This window comes from Rhinichthys klamathensis, unplaced genomic scaffold, assembly GCF_029890125.1.
Source record: "Rhinichthys klamathensis goyatoka isolate OS25496 unplaced genomic scaffold, OSU_Roscu_1.1 h1tg000372l_1, whole genome shotgun sequence".
Taxonomy (NCBI): Eukaryota; Metazoa; Chordata; class Actinopteri; order Cypriniformes; family Leuciscidae; genus Rhinichthys; species Rhinichthys klamathensis.
The window spans coordinates 370549-394766 of NW_026606879.1; the positions used below are offsets into that span (position 1 = coordinate 370549).

Here is a 24218-nt window from a genome sequence, read left to right on the forward strand (position 1 = left end):
TTATTGTGAACATGCACTATATTTATGATTAGGACTCATAAGAAAGATTTAAAGTGGTTTTCCTTCTGCCGTCAGTCCCTCAGTTCAACATCGGTGTCGCCAAACTGCTCCGTCTCCAAAATGTTCATACGAATGCTTGCAGGTGCGCACATTTTCTTGTCAAGTTTGTTTATATAAATCACAGCTTATGCGTCGGAGGTGGCGTACGCCTCTTTCAGGGCCTGTTTTGTGCATATGCAATGGTTGTAAATGAGGCCCCAGATATATGAGATCTTCTAGTCAGATGATTCTTCATGTTCCTAAAACTAGATTACAATCAAAGGGTGATAGGGCTTTTTCACACTTATGGAACCTTAAAGTCATATCTTTTTAGTATGGCTTTTAGAACTGATTGAGTGAACAGGATTTAATTTAGTTTGTGTGATATGTAATTGCTTTTGTTGTATGCTGGTAAGCACTTTGGTCAACAGCAGTTGTTTTAAATATGCTATAGAAATAAAAATGTGTAGGCTATTGTATTGTGTAGCCTATATATGACCCCCTTGAATAAATGCTTTCAATGAATACAAAAGGAGAAATGCTTTTAAACAGTCTTGGCCTATGAGAAACCTTTGAAGTGAAAAGACAAAGGCCTATTTTTGTGCTTCCCGAAAATAAAACTGTTTAAAATCTTTACATGATTGCAAACTTCAGTGCATTGTAGAGCCAGTCTTAAACATAGCCCTACAATAAATGAGAATAGAGCCTCATGAGGACAACAATAATAAGTGGTGCATGATACCCCCATTGGTTATTTAGGTTAAAGAAGCTATTTTTGTATTAGAAAGATTTAGGTCAATCTTGAAGTTATTAGGAATAATTACCCAAAAACAAATAAAAAGCTCTGTCATGAAACTGTAGATGGCGCAGGTTGATAGGTACTTTACTCAATTTGCTTGCAATCACATTGTTCTCTTTAGGGCACAGCTGATTGGTTTCTGCTGTATCATTAGCAAATGAGCTTGTGTACTTTGTAAGCATTTACTGTAGTTGCAGCACACTTTTTAAAAATCCACCACCTTCCCCAGCTCCACCTGCATATCGGCTACGGGTAATTCATGTAATTCATAATTCATGTATGCTATGCTATGTATTGTACAGCAGCATGTATGTTGATTCTTGTTCTCTGAACTTGATTCTTCTTCTAAAAAAAAAGTTTATAGATGCACCATTACTTTAAGATAAGTTTCAGTAAAGCACTTAGAATTGCTTGATTAAATTTGATTTCCACACATATTATTTTGGTAACACTTTACAATAAGCTCCTATTAACGAGTTCGTTTGCCCATAAAATCTTTAAGATATTAGGTTAAACTTATTTGGCTTGCTGTCCGCTGGAGAGGGGCTCGATGAAGCAGCTTCAACTCGAGCTCTGATATACCCCCCCCCCCCCCCCCCCCCCCCCCCCTCCCCCTCCTCTGGTGGGAGTTTGGGAAGGTGGAGTTTGGGGAGGTGGAGGGATACTGGAACAGCTGATACTAGGGAGAGGTAAGCGGCTGCTTATATACTCTGTTTGTTGATTGAAAGATTGGATGGGCTCGCTCCTCCCTAACTTACGTTTAGGAACTTCATTTAGTTAACGTAAGCTATATGAACTAACAGTGAACAATAAATGTATTACAGTGTTTAATCATCTTTTTTTTTAAACATTAATAAAAATATAACTGTTCATTGTTTGTTCATGTTAGCTCATGTGCAATTAAAACGATACAAGTTTTGATTTTAATAATATAATAGGCTACATTAAGATTAACATAAACATTTCTCCGCTGCTCCACACCTGTCAACGATTTGGCGGAGTATTCCAACTTCCAAGTTCTTCAGTTACCGTTTTTAAAAGCGGCAGCAGGGGGCAAAAAATAGAGAGATTTTTTTTTTTAATATATATTTAAGTTTTTGGACACTTGTTTGGAATTATTGCACTTAGGCCAATGATCAGTTATAACCCCATTAATCTAAATCTAAAACAATTCCCTAAATACCTAGAAGTGCCACTCCAGCCCCGCCCCCAACAGTCTATGGATTTACCTCATGGGGGTCCCTGGGTTGGTTTATTGAGAGTCTGGGTGGGATCTCACTTGGGTTTTAGTACACATAAACACACGAGAAACAATTTGAAAGTTGACAATGCATGTGAATCTTGTATATTGCCTTTCGCTTTTGAATCACGTACAGTTCTCGCCCTGGGCACTGGGCAGTCCAGCCCTGGCAGCGGTGACGTCATCGAGCGTTGGGTTGAGCAGCAGAGAGAGAGAGAGAGAGAGAGCGCGAGAACGCTGCGGTGGAGTTCCTATAGGGCCTGCGAACGAAGGACTAGGAGGACAACGACAAGCACTCTGAACGGGATTTCCATCGCCCTCTTCTGCATGCACCCACACCGAACGGCCGATTCCACCCGCATCCCTTCGTTTCCCCCCGATCTGTCCAGAGGCAACCTGTAAAGGTAAAGAACGACGAGCGTATAAAGTTGGTGCGTGAGCGTGTTTGGCAGCTTCACGGGAGGTGTATTTGGTGTTTCGTGGTTCACTGCAATAGAGGTTTCGAGAGGAAAAAGTCTTGCTGAAAAGCAAAAGCGTTATTTAATTCGCTTATAACCCAACATAAGACTCCTAAAGTCATACACAGTGATTTTGTCTTCTGAATTTGCCGCTGGTTAAATACTGAATGAAGCTTTTGTGTGCTCACGCCAGTACAATAGCGTCGAGGTCAGTAAGAATCGAGTCTTCGAATCTTTCCTTGCGAATCAGAGCGAGCTGCTATGGTGGTACCGCAACCAGTTGACTTTTTGCTATATTGTTTGTTTTTCTGTGACGTCTCAACTCAGAGCGCATGTTTTACTTGTCATTGTAGACTTTCTTTTTTGTCATCGTAATATATGAGAGAATCTTGCAAAGAAACACTGCAATCCTAGAATGGTGCAGTTGGGATGTTTTTGGATCACTAGGAGGCAATACCAATTGTTAAAAAGTGTACATATCTTAGGGAGTGTTTCTTTTTTTTTTCTTTTTTTTTTTTAATATGCATTTTCTATAGAGAACACTTGATTTCACTTGAACAGATAGCCTACTGTATACCCCTTACACTACTGACAGCAATTATTAAGTGGCCAATATTATGCAGAACGGATTTTTTTCAGGTTCTTGACGGAATATTATTATTAATAAATATTTCATAATATTTTGGGTTAACCTGTTTGGTTGCATACATTCCTGAAACTGTTATTTACATTTTCTGCTCAGTGCAAACGATTGCCCTGTAATTAGTCTTAACAAACCAGTTTTCATTAAATGGTCTCAAGCTCATCTAAAAATACGTATTCATGCTTAAAGTGATATGTCATCATACTCACCCTCATTCCAAACCTGTATGCATTTGTTTAATTTGCGTTGACATTTTGAGGAACATTGGCACCCAAACAACTTTGGACTCCATTGACTTTGATGTTAATATGGATAAAAAATGTCTTCTGTTATGTTCAACAAAAGTAAGAAAGCAATACAGGTCTGGACGAAATGGTGAGATTTAATAATTATCCCTTGAATGGTAGGAATGCCTAAAGTCAAATAACTTATGCAAACAACACAATAAAATATGAAATAACCTTTAAATAATTGACCTGGCTTCCTGTTGAACATGTGTTCCTGTTAATGCTGTTGCTCGGTGGTGTTGTTGTTCAGGGACCCACCAGATGGAATTGATTGGTAGACCTGACAGTTGAAGTAGAAAAGTTTGAATATCGAATTGCAATATCGGTCAATATCCTATGTCTGCCTGTCTCTTTAGCGTCTGTTGCGACAGCCTTTACCCTCCTGTGATATTTCTGTGGAAGGGAGCATCCTTGGCTCTCCCTGGCCTGCTGTATTCTAGACTGTGTGCATGCCAGAGATAAAGGAATTGGACTGTTTCTCTAAATCCCGTAGTTCTCTAATTTGCGAGCTTTTGGCACAGGGGCAAGAATAATGGATAGGGCAAGAATAATGAGCTGGCACCATTTCCCTTGGTATTTTCATTCGTGGGCTGTAGCCGATAGTGGAAATCCGGTTGGTCATAAATGCATTACACCAATATCATAGGATGACTGTGCTAAATTGGTCAACAGCTTATAGGGGACGTGCGATTTTTACCAATTCTCACTCGGCATCAGGTCGGATGCCGTTCAGCCCTCTCAAAGACTTCCCCTTCACAGATCAGATTGAAGCTCAATTTAAAATTGTTTGTAAATGTAAATGTAAATGTCATACAAGTTTAATGTGCTTGGCTGTCATGTATTGGAGTAATACTATGCTGTATAATCCATCTCTTTTTAATTTAAATATGAATTAGCTGTGGCTCTTATCAGAATCTTTTACAATGGCACATTAACCCTGTAAAGCCTGACATGAAATAAGTCAGACAAATCTATTTGGAACAGTTTTTTGAACCCTTTACGAAGAGTAATTAGCTGGTGAAATGGATTTAATACCTAATGAGTTAATGAGAGTTATCATGAGCATTGTAATGTTTGAAGCAGATGTCATAAATCTCAGTAGACCGAGAAGATTTTAAAACGAGCGGTTCATTCATAAATCCGTAAGATCTTACCTTCATGCTGTGGAAATACAATCCAGAAGAGAAGACAGAATACAATAGAGCACTCAGAGCAGCGCTGAAAACTGGCGGGGCTACATAAGGTCTATAGCAGACTGCATACAGAAATGCATATGAAACATAAATGCATATATCAGTTGTTGTCAATGTGTCTCTCAGATATAGGCCTATGTCTTATAATAAGATGATATTAACCCTCTATTGGTCCTCATATACAGTAAACACTTATGGTCTTTGGGGTAATTTTGACCCCACATTTTGACAGCGATTGTATAAAGAATATAAATTTTTAATAATACAAATGATATATCAACATTTTTTTTTACTTCTCAACTAAACATTTATTCGGTGGTTTGGGAGGATATATACTCCTTTTTTTTTTACCTATTTACCGTAAGAATATTCAACTTGACCATTACTTTGCTTATGAAATAATAATTTTTTATGAGAAAAAAAACACTTTGATCTAGGTACTCTGTCTGGGGCATAATTCTGCCACCTGCTGGTTAGAGAAAAACCTGTAGGAATTACAGTTGTAGAAAAAATGTGTAATGATTATAGCCTGACTACGTCAGACTTCGTACTTCCGCTCAATTTCATTTCGCTTCTGTACTTATGCTGCGTTCCAGGCAGTTTTTTGAGCACGTAAATCACGACTTCAAACTACGACTCACGACTTTGTCGCGTTCCAAGCCAGTCACGCCAAACTACCTGAGCGCAAGGAATTGTGGTAGCTATATGTAAACAAACCATTGCTGTTTTGTATGGTTTCGCGGGCTATGTGACGTCAGAGCTCGTAACTGGGAGTACATCGATCTAGTACGAGTTCACGGGTGGGAAGTCACGGGTTTGACTGCCGTTCCAGTGCACTTTCACGGGTATAAGGTTGGAAAAACATGGGTTACAGGTTGCCTGGAACACGGCATTAGTCTGAGACATCGACATGTCTCTCAGTTTTCCTCCAGCCTGAAAACAGCCGGCCAATCAACGAACAGAGGGCGGGCTGAGAGCCGTGAAGTAGACGCTAAGCGCCGAGTTAAGATTGGGGAAATCGAAAACGACCGCAGATATGGAGAGACGGGATGCAATTCGCTCTGTTGTGGAGAATATTCCTGGCATTTCCAAACTGAAGCCCGAACAAGAAGAGTGTTTGTTAAACATTTTGAATGGAGGTGAGGTGATGTCGTGGCCCTACTCCCGACAGGTTTTGGTAAAAGTTTAATTTATCAAATTTTACCGATCGTCAGCGAGAAACTGGGGAGGCCAAAGGCCGGCAAGGCGATAGTTGTGATTGTGTCCCCCTTGGTTGCACTCATGGAGGATCAGGTTAAGGAGGCAGCAAAACTCGGTCAGCCATGTTCACTCCGGTATTTCGCTCGACGGTATAATCGAGCGAAAATTCGATTTATTGCATAAAGTATATTCCCCCCCCCCCCAACCCTGCGAGTGATGACATGATGACATGCCAGACTCTGTCTATGAAGCAAAGCGAAGTAGCCGAGTTTGGTATTACCAGGCTATAATGATTATACAATGATCATATATGATTTATATAATGATGTCCAGCAGAGGTCCATAGAGATCCATTAATTTTTCTGGATGTGGCCAACTGCTCCTTTCGCAACTTTTGTGATATAGCCTATATTTTGTGAACATACTATATTGAAACATTATAAAATACATTAAAATCTGTATTTTTTTTCAAAGGTTAGAATTTGTTGTTGTTGTTGTTTGAGGTCTTTTGAATGATCTGTTTTTGCAATAATGCCACCCAAACATTTGCAGAGATGCCATATAAGGCCCTGCCCACACGAACACTTCAAAACGGCAGCTTTTTCTACGCCGTTTGGCCATTCGTCCACACGCAAACGCAGTATCTGGTCACTGAAACCGAACATTTTTGAAAACTCCTGCCAGGGTGAAGATTTTTAGAAACTTCGGTTGCAGTGTTGTCGTGTGGAGATTTTGGCTTGTGACGTCGGAACCAGAACCGGTAATAGGCCTACCTTTTTTCCAGGCTTCTGATTGGCCAACATGGCTTTACGGTTAAGGTTATATCGCCACCTGTTGGTTTGGAATGCTCTTGGTAGCGCTTCATAGCGTGTTTTTGCGTTTTCATGTGGACGCAAATTTTTTTGTAAATGGTGGAAAAACTTGTTTTATAAAAACATTTATAAAAATACCTGTGTACGTGTGGACTAGGTTAAGTTGCCACTTGATTGTAATCTTACTGTACGTTCACACCGCCGCTTTAACTTTATGGTAATGAGCTATGACGCGGTTCAGCGGCAAGCAGCGGCAACCAATCGTCCTTCGCATATAGACGTCCTTCGCACTGGCTGATTCCGGAGAAACATACGATGTAAACGTTCGTTCCTACCAAAACATTAGTTCCGAGAAAACGGAGGAGAAGCTAATCATCGCCGTTGCTGGGTTTCCTATCATTTATAATGACGTTGTTTGCATATAGATAACGGGCCTGGAGGGTGTCATGAACCCAAAATCTCAGAGTCCGACGTCTTCTCCTCAAATACAATAAAGCAGCACCAAACACAACAACTTCGCGATTATCCATAATGATCCAGTGATACACATTTGAGAATGAGCGCAACTTTTATTTGAAACATAAACGAACGCTCGTTTTAAGCGGGAATGCAATTCATTTGCTCACGCGACACCAATTTGGCCAATTTGCCTAATGCAAATAATAATAATAGCTAATTATTCTTTTTTTGCCGGCCAAATTGGTTATAAAAATGCTGTCATTATAAAAGGTTTCCTTCAATGTATTGCTTGGTTTTTCTGTTTATTACATTTTATGTTGTGACACTTCTCTTCTCCCTGCAACGTCAGAGCGTTCATAGCGTCCAAAGCGTCAACAAGCTTCCCCGTACTTTTTGACAAGCGTCCTTGACAGGGCGGCCAGAGCTTCTTTGACGCTCAAGTCGGCGGCGGTGTGAACGTACGGTTATATATAATTCATTTCAATATAATTTCTTTTTTGAAAACACATTTAATTTAGAGTAAAAGTAAATAAAACCAACACCAAAAAAGAAATCAGCAATAAGCAGACATGAACAGGAGTCAAGAGTGAACAGTGTACAAGACATAGACAGTAAAAGAAATGGACACAGCGACCCCGTTGATTTCAACGGAGAGAGTTGAAGCCCAACATGGGCACTCACTTCCTGATAGCCAAGCGCACTGCGCAGGCTCAAACTGAGCTTGACGACGTAGTTGTCACGTGAGCAACCGTTCTGACCTTCTAGTAGCTGTGCCGGGACAAATCTGAATTGAAATCTGAAACAAATCTGTTGTTGAAATATTTTGTCCCGTTGCTTTTATGAACTCTCTATCTATGGGCTTCTCCCTTGACTTTATGCCTCCATGTCCACCCGATTGCCTCATAGACAGTAAACGATTGCCAACGAGCTTCTACTTCGGTCTATACGGTAATTTCTCTACTGTGCGACAGAGCGTCCCATGGTTATGACGCAATCGTTAGCCTATTTTTACAAGAATGGCTTCTACGGGGCCATAACGTAAGATACAAGGTAATGGAGCATTTTATACATTGTCGTGTTTCTTAAGAAATAAATAATGGACAAATGGAGTCTTTGGACGCCTCAGATGTAAAGTTATTCGCTGTCAAAGTGACGCCAAAATGAATGGGAGTCAATGGGATACTAACAGCAGGTGATAGCCAGCTACAATGGCGGCCCCCGGAGGCAGCTTCAACTTCCGGCTGATGGATTACCCCCTTGGTACAAGAGCGTAAGCATTCTTCAGCGTTCTTCTTCATGAGCATTTAAAACTAAAAACTAGCCTACAGCGCCATCTGCTGTTAAAAACTAAGCTCAGAATCGTTTGGAGAGAGAATCGCGATGCATACCGAAAATCTATCCCTGAATCCCGATGCATTGATTTATTGTCCCAGCCCGGATTTTTTTTACAGTGTAGTTTTATATTGTGGGGTGAAAAACATATAGCCTAATGTAATGCAACGACGATTGAGAGATGTACCAATAAACATGCCTGATGTATCATTTTTGATTTGCGCATTTAAAAAAAAGAAAAATTATACACATTAGGCTTTAAATTGAACTGGGTAATGTAAATACTGAAGTTCTGTGCCATCACTGTCAGTATATCCCCTTTGGTCGAGGGAGTGTGTGAAAATAATTATGCTTTCACTCTCTCCTGATGCGCTTGTTGTGGTTTCTTGTCTCTGTTGGGTTCAGCTCTGCCAAAAATAACATCCTCTCTCCAGGTTTGAACTCTGGGATCATGCCCCATTGGGAGTTTAATTGCTGATCATGAAACAGCATTTCAAAGCCTTTCCTATTGATCTCTGTAGGTAATGATGAAGCAGTCCACCACACTCAGCATTTATGATGGCCCAACTCTGAACCCTAATAATATTTTAATTAAATTTCACAGTGCAGTTTCAAGGCATTTAGTGTACATGACATTTTTGTATGTAGGTTAAGGACATGACACTTTTTTTTTGTCATAAGCTATTAATTCATTCAAAAATACATTGAAATACAATTCATACAAACAGTAACCTAAACACTTTCTTTTAAATGATTATCATGTTTTAATTTGTGAATTAAAATGCATTTAGATTTTTTATGCTTATGATATTTGTAGAATTTTTTTTAGATTGAAAAATATATTTAAAAATGTTTTTTTGAATAATAAATAAAATGTATAGACTCACATGTAATCAAGTCTTAAGGAGAATAGGTCTATCCCATTACTTTTATATACTGTGCAAGACTGCGTTACACACACACATACACATGTGTGTATATATATATATATATATATATAATGGTAGTGCAGGGCCAACAAGTACTACAAACTCAATACTTTTCCCTCATAACATCATTATACCAGACTATACAAGTCATAACCAGTAGCAAGCCTAAATGTGCAAAAAAGATTTAAAGTAAACAACTAGTATTTCCTATGTTGACTAGCGGCAGCAGTATTGTTTAGTCGCTCACACATATGGTTTTAAGCTTCTTTTAAAACATTTTTTTTTTTCTAACATGGACACTCTTATTTGTCTTACTAGCAGTGTTGTGGGTTACGTAATCAGAATAGGCTACCCTTTTTTCAAGTAACTAGTAAAGTAACGCTTTATTTTAAAATTTACAGCAAAATATCTGAGTTACTTTTTGTTTTACCATTTGTTGACTTACACCTCTCTCCCCCCATGTTGAGAAAAATTGGGAGTAAGGTACAGAAGCGTTGTGTGTAAACATGATAAATATTGTTCGAGACTATAAATGTGTGAGCATGCATTTACTCATCTCACTTTTTGAGATTTAGCACAAACAGATTTAGTATTCCTCAAAATGAATAAAAACAGTGAAATGCAAACTCAGAATATTATGCAAACCTGTAATTATTAAATATGTTTAATACAAATGTACTGTATTTAATCTCACTTTATTAACTGATGTCTTTTCTGCTGACCTTTGATGATCCAACTCACGAATAAGCAAACATGACTATACATCACATTTTGTTTTATTTTTTATTGCAAGTTATTAAGTTAAGTAAGAGTGTTTAACTTTCTTCTACCGCAATCCAGAATGGCAGGACAGCTGAAAGCTGTGTTTGAACTGCGTTCTACTGTACAGACGTGAATTTGCATTTCCTTCTGTCTGAGGCTTATTCATTTGACTTTTGGTGTGAAAGGGCCTTTACATTTGCCTTTTTTTTTTTTTTTTTTTTGAAAAAGTAAGGCAAAAGTATAACTCAACGCATTATTTACTTTCCGTAAAAAAGTAATTAAGTAATGCAATTAGTTACTTTTTTAGGGAGTAATCCACTATTGTAATGCATTACATTTAAATGTAACTTTCCACAACACTGCTTACTAAAACATTAGCTTCTCAGTTGCAGTGTGTACAGAATTGTTGTAACTGTAAATAATAGCGTCATTAAGAATCTGTCTTTACAGTCTACATGCAGCACAGGAACAGAGCAATTTGCAGCTCAGCGTGGATGATGCATATTTTATTAACAGTCTGGGAAAATGTAGCATCTCAATATTTCATCAGTGCACAGCTTGTCAGCGGTGCCAGGAAAAAGTATGAAGCCCTCCAAAAATAGGCTCTGTTAAAAGTTACCATGAAGAGGACAAATTACTTGAGCTGCGGCTCCTTGTTTCTGACAGGACATTGTTAAAAATCTGGATCTCCAGAATGAGCCCCTGCTGAGCAGTGATCTCAGAAAAGACCTTGAGAAAGGTACCTAACTTTGGGTACTGTTTGTGCTTCTGAAAATATTTGGAACAGAAAGATAGCGTCAAGAAAACGGAGGGAAAGGATTGTTGTTGATTAACTTTGATCTGATTTTGAATGTCAGATTCAAAATCTCAGATCCTGCTAATGTAAAATTGACAGTGGCAGATTACACAATGTCCATGTGTTTTGACTTTACATGATGTGCATGAGAAGCATCATGACAGTTTTCTCAATGTATACTTCTTTGTTCCAACATGACTCACAGTTAAAAGAATGTTATGCAACAGATAGTTCTGACTTTTGGCCATTGCACCACATCTTCCACTATTTGAAAATTTATATGCAACCCTGCATGGTGTGCCCAGTTGCCCATGTGATTAATTCTGCCCTGTAGCAACACTATCTAATGTCAGGGGCTTAAAAGGAATTTTCTGAGCTCAATCGACAACATTTGTGGCATAATGTTGATTACCACAAAAATAATTTTGACTTGTCCCTCTGTAAAAAAAAAAAAAAAAAGGTTATGGCAAGGGACTTAATTGGGACCCATTTTTGGTGGATTTAACAGCAGATGTATTATTTGTGCTGCAAAGTTGCTTAACCCTGTAAACCCTGTTTATGATTAACCTACTTATAACAGTATACGGAAACCGTTAGAAATTGGTTTGTGTTTCAGGGCTGATAAAGAATATTAAGGCCCCGATATACTCACGGCAAAGTTCTTTCTTCGTTTAGGGGTAGAACGAAGTTCATCTAAGAGCGATGCTAATATGTGATGTGCGCTTTTCTCTAAATAATAAAATAAGCACACAACAAAACTGAAAAAACAACAAGTATTTTTTTTATAAAGCACAAGAAAAGCATCTGATCATAGGAAAGTGGATATGTTTGCACAAACTCTGCATTTCGGCACTCTAGTAAAGTCATGTCACGTTTATTTATAAAGCACTTTATACAATAGATTGCTTAAAATCAAGAAGCTTTATATTAAACATGAGAAACAATGTCGGTGTCTAATTTCATCAGAATAACAACTTTAATTTTCTACTATAAAGCAGCTCTTGTGTGTTTATGTTTTCACTCACGAACGAATGAGCAATTGGATATGCACCTAATAATAGCAAACATTTATCTAGGTTAACGTTAGAGTGAGGGGCAGTGTAAAAATAACTAACGTTTTTTAAAATGAAATGATTGAGGTCGAATGATATGCGAACATTTGGAATTCCTTTCCCCGACTTAATTACCCTATAGACCAGCTGTGTTAATGATTTGTCCTTTACGAACTGCGGGACTTCGGCAATTCCTGTGGAGTTTTTTTTTTTCTCCGAACAAATAAAAGATTGGTTGACTAAGGGGCCATTTTACACGACACCGTTTTCAACCAAAAACTGAAACCTTTTTTATGCTTTTTGGCCGTTCATTTACATGACAATGCTGTTTTGGGGGCCTCAAAACGCATACTATTGAAAATGGGTTTCAAAGTTTAAAGGAATAGTTCACCCCAAAATTTTAATTATGCCATAATTTACTTTCACCCTTTACTTTTAATTTCATTTAATTCACCTTCAAGCCATCCTAGGTGCATATGACTTTCTTATTTCAGCCAAACACAATTGGAGTTATATTAAAAAAAATATCCTGGCTCTTCCCAGCTTTGAGATTTTGAAGCTCTAAAAAGCGCATCCATCGATTATAAAAGTAATCCATAGGACACCAGTGGGTTAATAAATACCTTCTAAAGCAAAGCATTGGGTTTTGTTAGAAACATATCCATATTTGACATTTTTATAAACTATAATCACTGGCTTCTAGCAAACGGTCGTACATGAGAGAATCGAGTTCCAGAGGAAGGGTGACTTCTGACCCGACTTATGGCGACTTTTGCGTGTTCTTGCATGTTGATGACATTTGTGCAAATTCAGAGGTATAGTGCTTTGTTTCCATCATGGATTACCTTGACTTGCAAGCACATCTTTTGTGAACTAAAAAAAAAAAAAAAAAAAAAAAATCACCCTTCTAAGGCTTCTATGGCATGTTGGAGACATCATTAGCTTGGTCAACCTGTTACTTTGAATTGCACCTAGTTGAATGTTGACAATTTTTATGATACTGAATTAAAAAAATTCAAGCCAATAAAATAATATAACACTAATTGAAAGTAACTGAAATATAGAATATATTGGTAACCCTTTATTTAGATGGTCCCTTTTGAACATTCTGTTGACTGTAAGTAACTTTGTAACTATGTCAACTAACTCTCATTGGAGTATTAGTAGACTGTCTGCTTAAATATCTGCTGACTCTTTATTGTGATGGTCCTCCAACAGACATTCTTCTGACTATAAGTAACTTTGCAACTACATGTCAACTGATTCTTACCCTAACCCATCCAGTCTACTAATAGTAACACTGATGAGAGTTAGTAGACAGATAGGTGCAACGTTACTTATAGTCAACAGAATGTGTTAAAGGGACCATCAAAAATAAGTGAAATCAATATAATAATAATAATGATAAATATCAATATTTATCCTTTATTCAGTTCTATGCAACAGAATCACATTTAACAGATTAATTTTTTTGACCAATTGGATCAGTAAACGAGGGTAGCGTCCTTTTACCAGTGTTGCCCAGCACGGCACACCATGTTAGAGAAAAGTAGGGCTATTGCAAACAGAAACGGGTATGCTCGATCTAGTATAGGTCATAAACCCCGCCCTCCATGTAATCTAATGGACGTGAGACAAACTAAACAAACTAAATGACACTTCAAATAATTTTTTTTCCAAAGATGGTTTCTGTTATTGTAGGTATTTTTTATCACGCTGTCACTGATGTATTTTAGTTAGGCTAGTTATTTGATGCTATAAAAACGGGAGCGTGGACTTTTTTCAGGAGGACATTTCCATGTTGTTGTTTTTTTTTTTGTCAAAATGAATCAAATGCTTCCAGAACCAAGACTGCAGAACAAGTTTGCAGTCAGTCACTATATGGTTTCTGTCTCAAATGCCTTAACACTTACTGGAATGTTAATTCCTCAAGTAGAGAGAAAGATGTGGTAATGAAGCAGGCAGGAACCTTGATGGATGAGTGATGTTCTGATCACTTCATCTGCAAGAGTTCCAGTAGTTCAGTTGTAGCTTTTAGCTGGCCCTATTGCTGAATGTTGATTTTCCCCCTCAGGCACCGCCACTCTATTTTTACCTACTTGTAAAAGTCTTAGACTAGACTAGAGCGAGAAGAATCCTTACCCACTCTTGAATCATTATGCTGTTCCTCTTTCCTATTTTAGCCAGCTGATGTCTTCATTAGTTCACATTAAGAATTCACTAGATGTTAATTAGCAATCTTTTTGCACATATTACATCTTTTCATCCATTTGTGCCGTTTTCTTCATGGGTCATATACTCATACTTGCGTGACCCATGCTGTACGGTTTCCTAAATGTTTACACATATCTACATTTTAAGTCTTTGCTGTGTGATCTCAGGCCATTTTTTTTGTCCTGTTCTAAATTGGTTTATTTTCCAATGGCTTTCTTGGCCAGTATCTCATCACCGTTTGAAACATGATGCAATAACTTGTTATTGCGTGCACGAACGTCAGTTAAAAAGATCCATTTCAGCTACAGAACGAACATGCTTAAACCTGTGCTCAACTGCTTCTCCACTGCTTTTGTGGCATGACTTGGGTCTTCTCAATTGTTCTTTTATTAGCTTTCTGAATAATGAAACCGCATGTCATTTCTGATCACACAGGAAACAGAGGAGTGGGAGGAAGCCTGCAAACCATGTTTTGTCATCAGAATGTGTGTGGCACAAACAGTTGTGTGTGGCACATAAGCAATAACCTAAAATGAAGCGTGTGTGGAATCATTAAGGACACTGAGCAGGCAATTAATGTGAGTCTAATGCATTTTTTAGGTTTTTTGGTGGCACTTTAATGAATAGGATAGACGTTTTATAGGATTTTATCTAATCTTTAATGAAATGTTTATTGTCAAACTTAATATAATGAGCTGTTTTATTTTCAGTTCACTGGACACCAAAATATGGCATTAATGTGCCTTTGTCTTTGGATTAAATTTAGCTTGTCTTTGGGTCTGATTGAGAAAAATGTGTTAAACAACATAAAAGATTTGATTTTCGGTTGTTTGTTGGCCACCCGAGGCCTTTCAGGTTTGGTTTGGATTATTTAAAAGCTCCAGAGCTTGAAATTGTTTTTTGGATGCAAATGTAGTGCGTTGGCACAACCACGCACTAGTTTCAGCTCTCATAATGTAACAGTTCGAGAAAAGTGCAAAATGATTATTGAACGTACAGTATCAATTTAGATAGGACCGCAGTGTCTGATTACATTTCAGTCATTCACTGTTGCAAACATCATCTCCTTGTTGGCCTGGCTGGTTGGGTGGTGACTGGTGAATTAAGAATGACTGCTCTTAATGTCTGCTCACAATATGAATATCTGGCTATCTGCCAGCGTTTATGGGAAAAACGTGTTGACGAAAGGTGGCATCGCCTAAAATGGACAACCATGTGGTGCAGTGGCCCTCTGACAGGGCCTTACAATGATTGTTCTTATTAGTCATCCCTCTGAGAGAGCGGTGACGACAGTCACAACATCTCTGACTCACACAGTTTGTGTCTTTACTCATACATGCAAATACTCAGTGTTTACGCACACATTCAAATTCATTCTGTGTTCAGAAAGCTATTGCTGTCTTCAATGTTTGAGGGCTCTGGTGACCAGCAGTTAGAAGGCAACATGTTCTGCCTCAGGGTTATTGATCCACTTTCGTCCCAGTCCTGGAGCAAAGAGGCATGTGGATTGGACTGCATTCATATGTCATATATGTTCTTAAATCGTTTGATGCTTTTTGAGAGGAGACAGAAGAAAGGGCATTGTCTATCTATTTTGCTTCCATTGTTTGCTCCAGGCATTCCTGAGGAACAAGACATTTATGCTAAAATTTACTGAAATGTCCATGTCAGCCAGTTCTATCATTATGATACCTTAATCCCCAAATGCATTTCAAATTTGATGTGAGTGGACATTCTTCAAAGCAAATGGTATCAGACAATTTTGAACCAAAATGTCAAACATAAAAAAACAACATTTGAACAAAGACATGATTGCTCTTTCACACTGTTGCTGTAATGTTCACTTTAGCTTGGCTTTTATGCAAATTGCAAGGAGATTGCTCATTATTTCCCTCCTAACCTTACATCAGAATGGGTTGTGTTTGTGACTCTACAAGCTTTTGTCTAGGAAGCCACATTTGCAAAAAGTCAGTGCCAGTGCAAGTCAGTGTTTTGACAGACTTCAGTGTTTTGCATTCATCCCAGTGATCTAAATCAGTTCAACAAAAAGATCCATTCACTGATTCTGTTCATTTCTGGAGGTTGCATTTTCAGCAGGTGTGACTGTTTTGAGTGAGTTCATTGAATCATTTAGTCAAACAACAGTCGAACAGATGACCGAAACAAGGCACATTATTGTTTATTCAAATTTGCATGTCGACAAATCTGCAAGAAACTCAAAATAGACTGTTTACACAAATTAAAGCAGGATTATCATTTATTTTCAAATATTTGTAATACTATTTTTCTTTAATCCAGCTATAGAAAAAAAGGGTAATTACATTTTTGTCATTTTGATTACCTTAGTTATTTTTTTCACATTCGTCATTCTTCCACACCGTTTCTCTCCTTGTTATGAAGGAAAATGATTTGCATGCCGAATTGAACAAACATTCAGTCGTTCGGCAGATCCTCTTTTGCTACTGAGACGTCACAATTGATTAAATTAGTTCAAGAACGACAATATATTGTGCTATTGCCATTCTTTAAAGGTAGAAAAGCAGTCGTGTTTCAAAGATGACCCATGTGCAAAGATGACAATGATTCGTTTACTTAAAAGATTCATTCACAAATTTTCAGTGGAAAAGGTAATTTACTAAGACCCTCTTTTTCTATTTTGCTCTCTAGCGAGGCATTTCACTCGACGCTACTTAAAGTTGTCATGAAACGGAAGTTGCGATGATCTTTTCTTCCCTATTGTGACTTATATCAGAGTGAAACTGCTTCTCGAACAAGAATAGTAAGTTATTTTGATTAAAGATTATGAGGGCACATGAAAATCATTTATAATAAATACTATATTATTGATATGCTTTTGTCCCACTCTCTGCTTTTCTCCCACATACTATATTCCATAAAAAAAATTGATGGTGACTTCAATGGGAATTTCCTTGCATTTAGTAATTTAAAAGCATTCAATGGCAAATAACTCTTTGGTGGAACTTTTCCACTGTAATGATCAGCAAGTGAGTCACAGAGAGAGAGAAGGGAAGGTTCTCGGCAGTGTCTATTTTAACAAGACACTTCTGAGTAACTTCAAGGTGTGGAAATGAGTGACTTGAATAGAAAGAGAGGTAAACCAGGCACTAATGCCAAGAGCAGTCAATGTCTCCGCCGTCCTTTTAATTTTGTGCCATTATTTTTTTTCTTTCACTTTCTTGAAGGTAAAGATTTCTCTCACACCATCTCTCCTTCGCCCTCACATGAAATTCCCAATCGTGAGGATTCCTATTGAAATTACTGGATTTTGCCCGTGACAATTCGCCGAACAACCGTAAATGTGTTGACGCATTTAAGAGAATGTTCGCTTCTCACCAAAGCAAGGAAAGGATGTTGTAGCTATAGTACTTCATAGAGTGTGGGAGAGAGTGTCTTCCATTTTAAAGTGTTTCATATTTCCATTCTTTCACTAATAATATGCCAGTGCTCTCTTTTGTGATTAACAAAAAATAACACCACAATTACTGTTTTGCTGGAAGCAAATAATGCAGATCAACTAAGTATATTATAAATGTGGCATCTGTAAAATGAGTGCAGGGCAGGCTTACATTTTTAGAGTGATTGGACTCATAGATGAGGACAGGATTGTTCATGGAGTGTGCCAAGGCATGTTTTTGTCATATCCTTTTTTACGTATTTTATTTCATAGTGACTCCCCAAATAGTTAACTTTTTGTTGTCACTATATTATGAAAGGGAAGATCTCTTTCTTCACTATAGTTGCATGCATGTATAATTGTAAATTTTATAACACATTTCCATGTCTGGGAGGTTTTTAGTCTCCCTATAAATGTGCATTTATCCTTCCACATTCCTGTGTTTTGGTTATAGTTTTCTTAGCATGCACTGTGGAAAGATTTATTTATACACTGCAATAGAAGCGGAGATATGCTGCTTTCTATTCAACATGGAAAATCAGAATTCTCTATTCCTAACTGGAAAAGTGGAAAAGAACACAAACAAACTTGAACACAAGCAAACTATGCAGAAACAGAAATCCACAACTCTGATTTCACTGAGATAAGCAGGGGCCTTTTTTGAAATGAACGTGTGATCGGATATGATCCTAAATTTCAAGGATTTCATCCTACCACAAAAGTGAGGAGCAAATCGGGATTTATAAAGGCAATACCTGCAGTGAATTTTTTTTTTATTGCCAGTGATTAAAATAATCTGACATTGTTTATTAAAATGTAAAGATAAATGGACAATCAAAAAATGCTTAAATATTATTATGTGAAAATGAGCAACTGCTTTGTAATAATAATTACATAACTGAAATGTATTCATTATATATATATACACTCACCGGCCACTTTATTAGGTACCCCATGCTAGTAACGGGTTGGACCCCCTTTTGCCTTCAGAACTGCCTCAATTCTTCGTGGCATAGATTCAACAAGGTGCTGGAAGCATTCCTCAGGGAGTTTGGTCCATATTGACATGATGGCATCACACAGTTGCCGCAGATTTGTCGGCTGCACATCCATGATGCGAATCTCCCGTTCCACCACATCCCAAAGATGCTCTATTGGGTTGAGATCTGGTGACTGTGGAGGCCATTTTAGTACAGTGAACTCATTGTCATGTTCAAGAAACCAATTTGAAATGATTAGAGCTTTGTGACATGGTGGAAGTAGCCATCAGAGGATGGGTACATGGTGGCCATAAAGGGATGGACATGGTCAGAAACAATGCTCAGGTAGGCCGTGGCATTTAAACGATGCCCAATTGGCACTAAGGGGCCTAAAGTGTGCCAGGAAAACATCCCCCACACCATTACACCACCACCACCAGCCTGCACAGTGGTAACAAGGCATGATGGTTCCATGTTCTCATTCTGTTTACGCCAAATTCTGACTCTAACATCTGAATGTCTCAACAGAAATCGAGACTCATCAGACCAGGCAACATTTTTCCAGTCTTCAACTGTTCAATTTTGGTGAGCTCTTGCAAATTGTAGCCTCTTTTTCCTATTTGTAGTGGAGATGAGTGGTACCCGGTGGAGTCTTCTCCTGTTGTAGCCCATCCGCCTCAAGGTTGTGCGTGTTGTGGCTTCACAAATGCTTTGCTGCATACCTCGGTTGTAACGAGTGGTTATTTCAGTCACTGTTGCCCTTCTATCAGCTCGAACCAGTCTGGCCATTCTCCTCTGACCTCTGGCATCAACAAGGCATTTCCGCCCACAGAACTGCCGCTCACTGGATGTTTTTTCTTTTTCGGACCATTCTCTGTAAACCCTAGAGATGGTTGTGCGTGAAAATCCCAGTAGATTAGCAGTTTCTGAAATACTCAGACCAGCCCTTCTGGCACCAACAATCATGCCACGTTCAAAGTCACTCAAATCACCTTTCTTCCCCATACTGATGCTCGGTTTGAACTGCAGGAGATTGTCTTGACCATGTCTACATGCCTAAATGCACTGAGTTGCCGCCATGTGATTGGCTGCTTAGAAATTAAGTGTTAACGAGCAGTTGGACAGGTGTACCTAATTAAGTGGCCGGTGAGTGTATATTCACATTTTTTAATTTGGGATAAACTGCAATTTAGAAAGTGGGATGCATTTAGGAAACTTTTCTGTGTATGGGCATTTTTAAACCATTCATATGAAAATTTTGGAAAGTGTAGACTTTCACATTTAGGTACATTCTATGCATGTCTTCGTAAATGAGGGCACACAGGACAACTTGTTGACAGGCAAACAACTCAACGGGAATAGCAGTAGCCATTTTGCTTTCTTATACAAGCAAACCCCTCCTATCAATTGTAAATATCCCATATACAACTATAAACGTAATGAAGCATTAGAGGCAGCAGACAAACAGAACATTGATTCTTGACAGCTTTTTGTAATCTGAATGCCAAGAACAGTGTGGTCTGAGTTCCTCATAAGTTATTTTTCCTCTGGTGCAGTTGCTGAGAGATTGTGAAAGATTTAAAGTGCTCTCTTTCTCGCTCCTCTAAGCGTTCTGGATGGTACTGTCGTGTCAGTCAAATTTGTCAGCTTTTTAGTTTCCTGTTAGCGCAACAGTGCTGCAAGGCTGTGTTGTGTGCACCTGCGTGATAGATCAGGATGTGAACGACACTGGCGCCAAGACACTGCAGCTGGACCTTAAGGGATCTGCGGTTTGAACTACCAGATTGGGACGCAGTCAAGTATTAAACTGGGGAAGCAGATTCTACATCCCTCGTGCATTAAAACCGTGGGAATTTGGAAAGGGGACAGTGGTAGAGAGAGACGATTACAGTGAGAAAGAGATGAGAAGGCAAAGGCAGGGTGAGACAGAGACTGAGATACTGTGACCAGTGATGTCTCGACTAAAATAAGTGTCAGGACTTTAAATGTCACAGAGGCTATTATCACACAGCAGCAGAAGTTTGCAGTGTAGAGTTGTCAAAAAGTACCGACTTCGGTACCAAGTTTAGTTAAAGTACCACGTACTGAAATTTTTAAATTGTGGTCCTGTTGAGTGGAAGCGTAAACACCTCTGATTGGCCATTGTGTTCACACGCTCATCGGATATGTCTGTGATTGGCTACAATGATCAACGCACGGGAGCATTTGAGAGCACACGGAAGTGTTTGAAAGTGTTTTAAAAAACGGGAGCGGGACCGTTTGACAGCACTGTATCTCTCCCGCTCCCGTCTGTATCCGTGTAAGCGCTTGGTGAAGAGCGTCATTTATGTATATTTACAACAAGTTTTTGAAGCGCTGATCATTGTAGCCAATCACAGACATATCCGATGACCGCGTAAGGGGCCAATCAGAGGTGTTTACGATTCCGCTCAACAGTGCTCAAAGCGTCACATTTTTACAATTTCAGTACCGACTTGGTACCAAAGTCAGTACTTTTTCACAACTCTATTGCAGTGCTAAAATGCCATGATATTTGGAGAATTTAAAAAAGTAACTGTCTGAAATTGAAATAAGTCACATTGACATGCACATGATATCAGTGTATATTAGTCCATGCTTGGGGGTAAGTTTTTATTGTTTGAAATAGTTATGAAAAGTACAACAGTGCATGAGCAAGTGACTTGAGCGCTTGAAAACAAAGTCAACTAGATAGTGCGCATGTGCTCTTTCTGCACTTACAGCCAAAGGAGTATACATTGAAAGGCTCACAGACTCAACAGTGCGCAAGACGGAGCAGAACGTAAAGTATACCCGTGCCTTTAGACAGGAAGAGGCCGCTTTGGAATAGTTTGTTTGCTTCAGCATCTTGTTTAAGGGCGGGTAAGTGTCTCTAACAGACTAGTGTAATATCACAGGCTGTAAGTACTTGCATGTTTAACTGCCACAGATATTCCCTTCTCAGAGAGTAAGGCCTTGTGAAATTCTATTTTAAATTCAGCTAAGTGCCTCAGACAGGGGTGTCGCTAGTGCGGGGAAAAAAGGGACTGTGTACACTGTACAGAGGGACCAGAGGGGGACACATCCCCGGAATGCAATTTGCACCAAGTGCAACAAACTCTACAGTAGACCCAGTAAACCTAGCGATTCCACTGACCTTAGACAAAAAACTTTTTTATATATGTATTTTTTTAAAAACTTTTCTTCAAATCCAGTGTTTAGTTGCTCCACTGAAATATTCATTGGCTGCAGTCTTGGATCTTGTAAACAAGGTTTCGTTGGTGGACCATCAAAGAACGCTGGACACTAGGCGCACGGAAATCCTGTAGATGTCAGCCATCTACAGGATCAGATTTAGATTTTTTTCAGATTTAGACTTTTTCTTTTTCTTCGAAAAAGCATTTCCAGTTTAGTGTGCAAACAGATCAGGTGGTTAGCGAATAATGGTGTATGTGGGCGGTCTGTGGGCTTGATGTCTGAGAACCAAACCATGGCAAGAAATACTCACAAATGGAACTTGGTTTGAACACTAGATCACTCTCTGAAACCTCAGAGGTTGTGAGGGTGTTGTAATATTAGGCTTGAAATAGGAATTGGAAGTTTATAGCTCATTTTTCTCTTTTAAAAATATGCTGTTGTGGTCTTGAAAGTCGATAATAAGCCTCATCTGTCTTTTTCCTCTGCTGCAATAATGTGTCAGGCCAAACCAGAGCACTCCAGCTTATGTTTGTCTTATGTTTGTTGTGTTTGTAAAAATAGGCTGCACTTTATAGCTGAAATCATAGTGTTTTCAGTGAAAATTGGAGAGCAGAGAAAAGCTTCTTTATCCTTTTCCATTCTACATGACTTTTACATTTACATGAATTTTCATTTCTGCTAACAAGAAAAACGGCAGTGCTTAACCAAATATACTGGCTGATCTCTTTCCTAGGGTAGTTCACCCAAAAATAAAAACTGTCATCGTAATTTTCTCTATGAATTTCTTTATTGCGTGGGACAAAAAAAGTATAGAAGAATTTGACGAATGTTCATGTTCTTTTATATACAGCACAAGCTACACAGCGACCAGAGGCTATCAAGCTCAAAAAATCACCATACACTACTGTTCAAAAGTTTGAGGTCAGTACTTTTTTTTTTTTAAAGAATTTAATACTTTAGTTTTATTTGGCGAGGATGCTTTAAATTGATTAGTGACAGTAGACATTTAGAATATTACAAAATATTTATATTGCAGGTAAATTCCTTTTTATCTGTCTTTTTATCAAAGAATACAGAAAATGTTTTATCAGTTTCCACAAAAAAAATGAAGCAGCACATCTTGTTAATAAGAAATTTCTAGAGCACCATATGAACATAGAATGATTTTTGCCATGTGAAACTGAAAACTGGAGTAATAAATGCTTATAATTCAGCTTTGCCATCACAGGAATTTTTTACCTTAAAATAATGTTTCCAAAATGGTATCAGTGGTTCATCAAGTCGTAACAGGGTGAAAGGCACTTCTGCATCGTTTTGCAGCCCTATATCTACTATAACCACACTATGCAAGTTTGCCAGACCGGGTCGCGTTTCTGTAGTTCTAATGAGACATAAGAAAACTACAAATTTGACTTGCTTTACGTCAAGCGTAACAATAGTCATTATTTAGTTTTTCTTGGTTTCTGATGTCGCAATACATCATACTTTCATGAAATCATGCAACATAATCTACCTTGTCTGTGGACATCGTTCATTCCGAAGCCGGTGCTGGATAAACAACGAGCGTGTGTGCGACAGTAGGTTAAATTATTTACGACAGCGGTAATGGACAATTCCGCTTCCAACCTGTAGGGCGACCGAAGAGGAAAAGTTCTTTAGTGTTGCTTTAAACAAAGGTATTGTATGAAATGGAGTACTTTTTATGTATTATATATCTAGCTTTTCTCCTTTTCTGGGGCCTGAGGCTATTAAGTCCTCATTCCCGTTCATTAACCCTCTGGGGACCAAGGTGTTTTTGGGGTCCTTGAGATGTTTTGACATGCCCTGACATTTGTGCTTTTTTCAGTTGCTTATAAACATATTACTGGCACAGGTGAAATTACACTCTATTTAGCACAAACAGGGCTACTATAATATGTGAGCAACATGTATGTACATGTTTGTATTTTTGAGAGAATATTGTTTATGCATGTTTATTGATAAAACTAAAAATCAAAGTTTCTGAAATAAGGCCACAAAACACATACTAAATATGTGTCCACAAGACTTTTGACTAATGGATGTTGTGGCCTAGAGTATTTGCTTCAAAATGATCTGAAAATCATCCTTTCTAATCATTCACATAAAACCATAGATTGCTTTAAATTGTGAAAAACATTTTTTTGTTTGAAAGGCAATATGCGAATGGGCGTGAACGGCCCAACCCCCTCATGTATAATTAGGTGATTCTCACCTGAGAAGACAAAGATGCATTCATTTCATTCAGGTGTGTCACAAGAAAGAATGCAAGGAAAATATATTTAAATATATACACACACACACAGACATATATATATATATATATATATATATATAAATATAAATGAAAGTCAAAAGCACATTTTTAGTCATACCTGGAAACAAATCCTGTGCA

The 24218-nt window shown here is 38.3% G+C and overlaps 1 protein-coding gene across 1 annotated transcript in view; it reads left to right on the top strand.

Moving 5' to 3' along the window:
• Positions 1-2289: 2289 nt before the first annotated feature.
• Positions 2290-24218, top strand: part of nck2b (NCK adaptor protein 2b) — a 90515-nt gene continuing 68586 nt past the window's right edge. The window contains exon 1 of the mRNA XM_056233605.1: positions 2290-2482. The gene's annotated coding sequence lies outside the window, so the exon portion shown is untranslated. The remainder of the gene's footprint in view (positions 2483-24218) is intronic.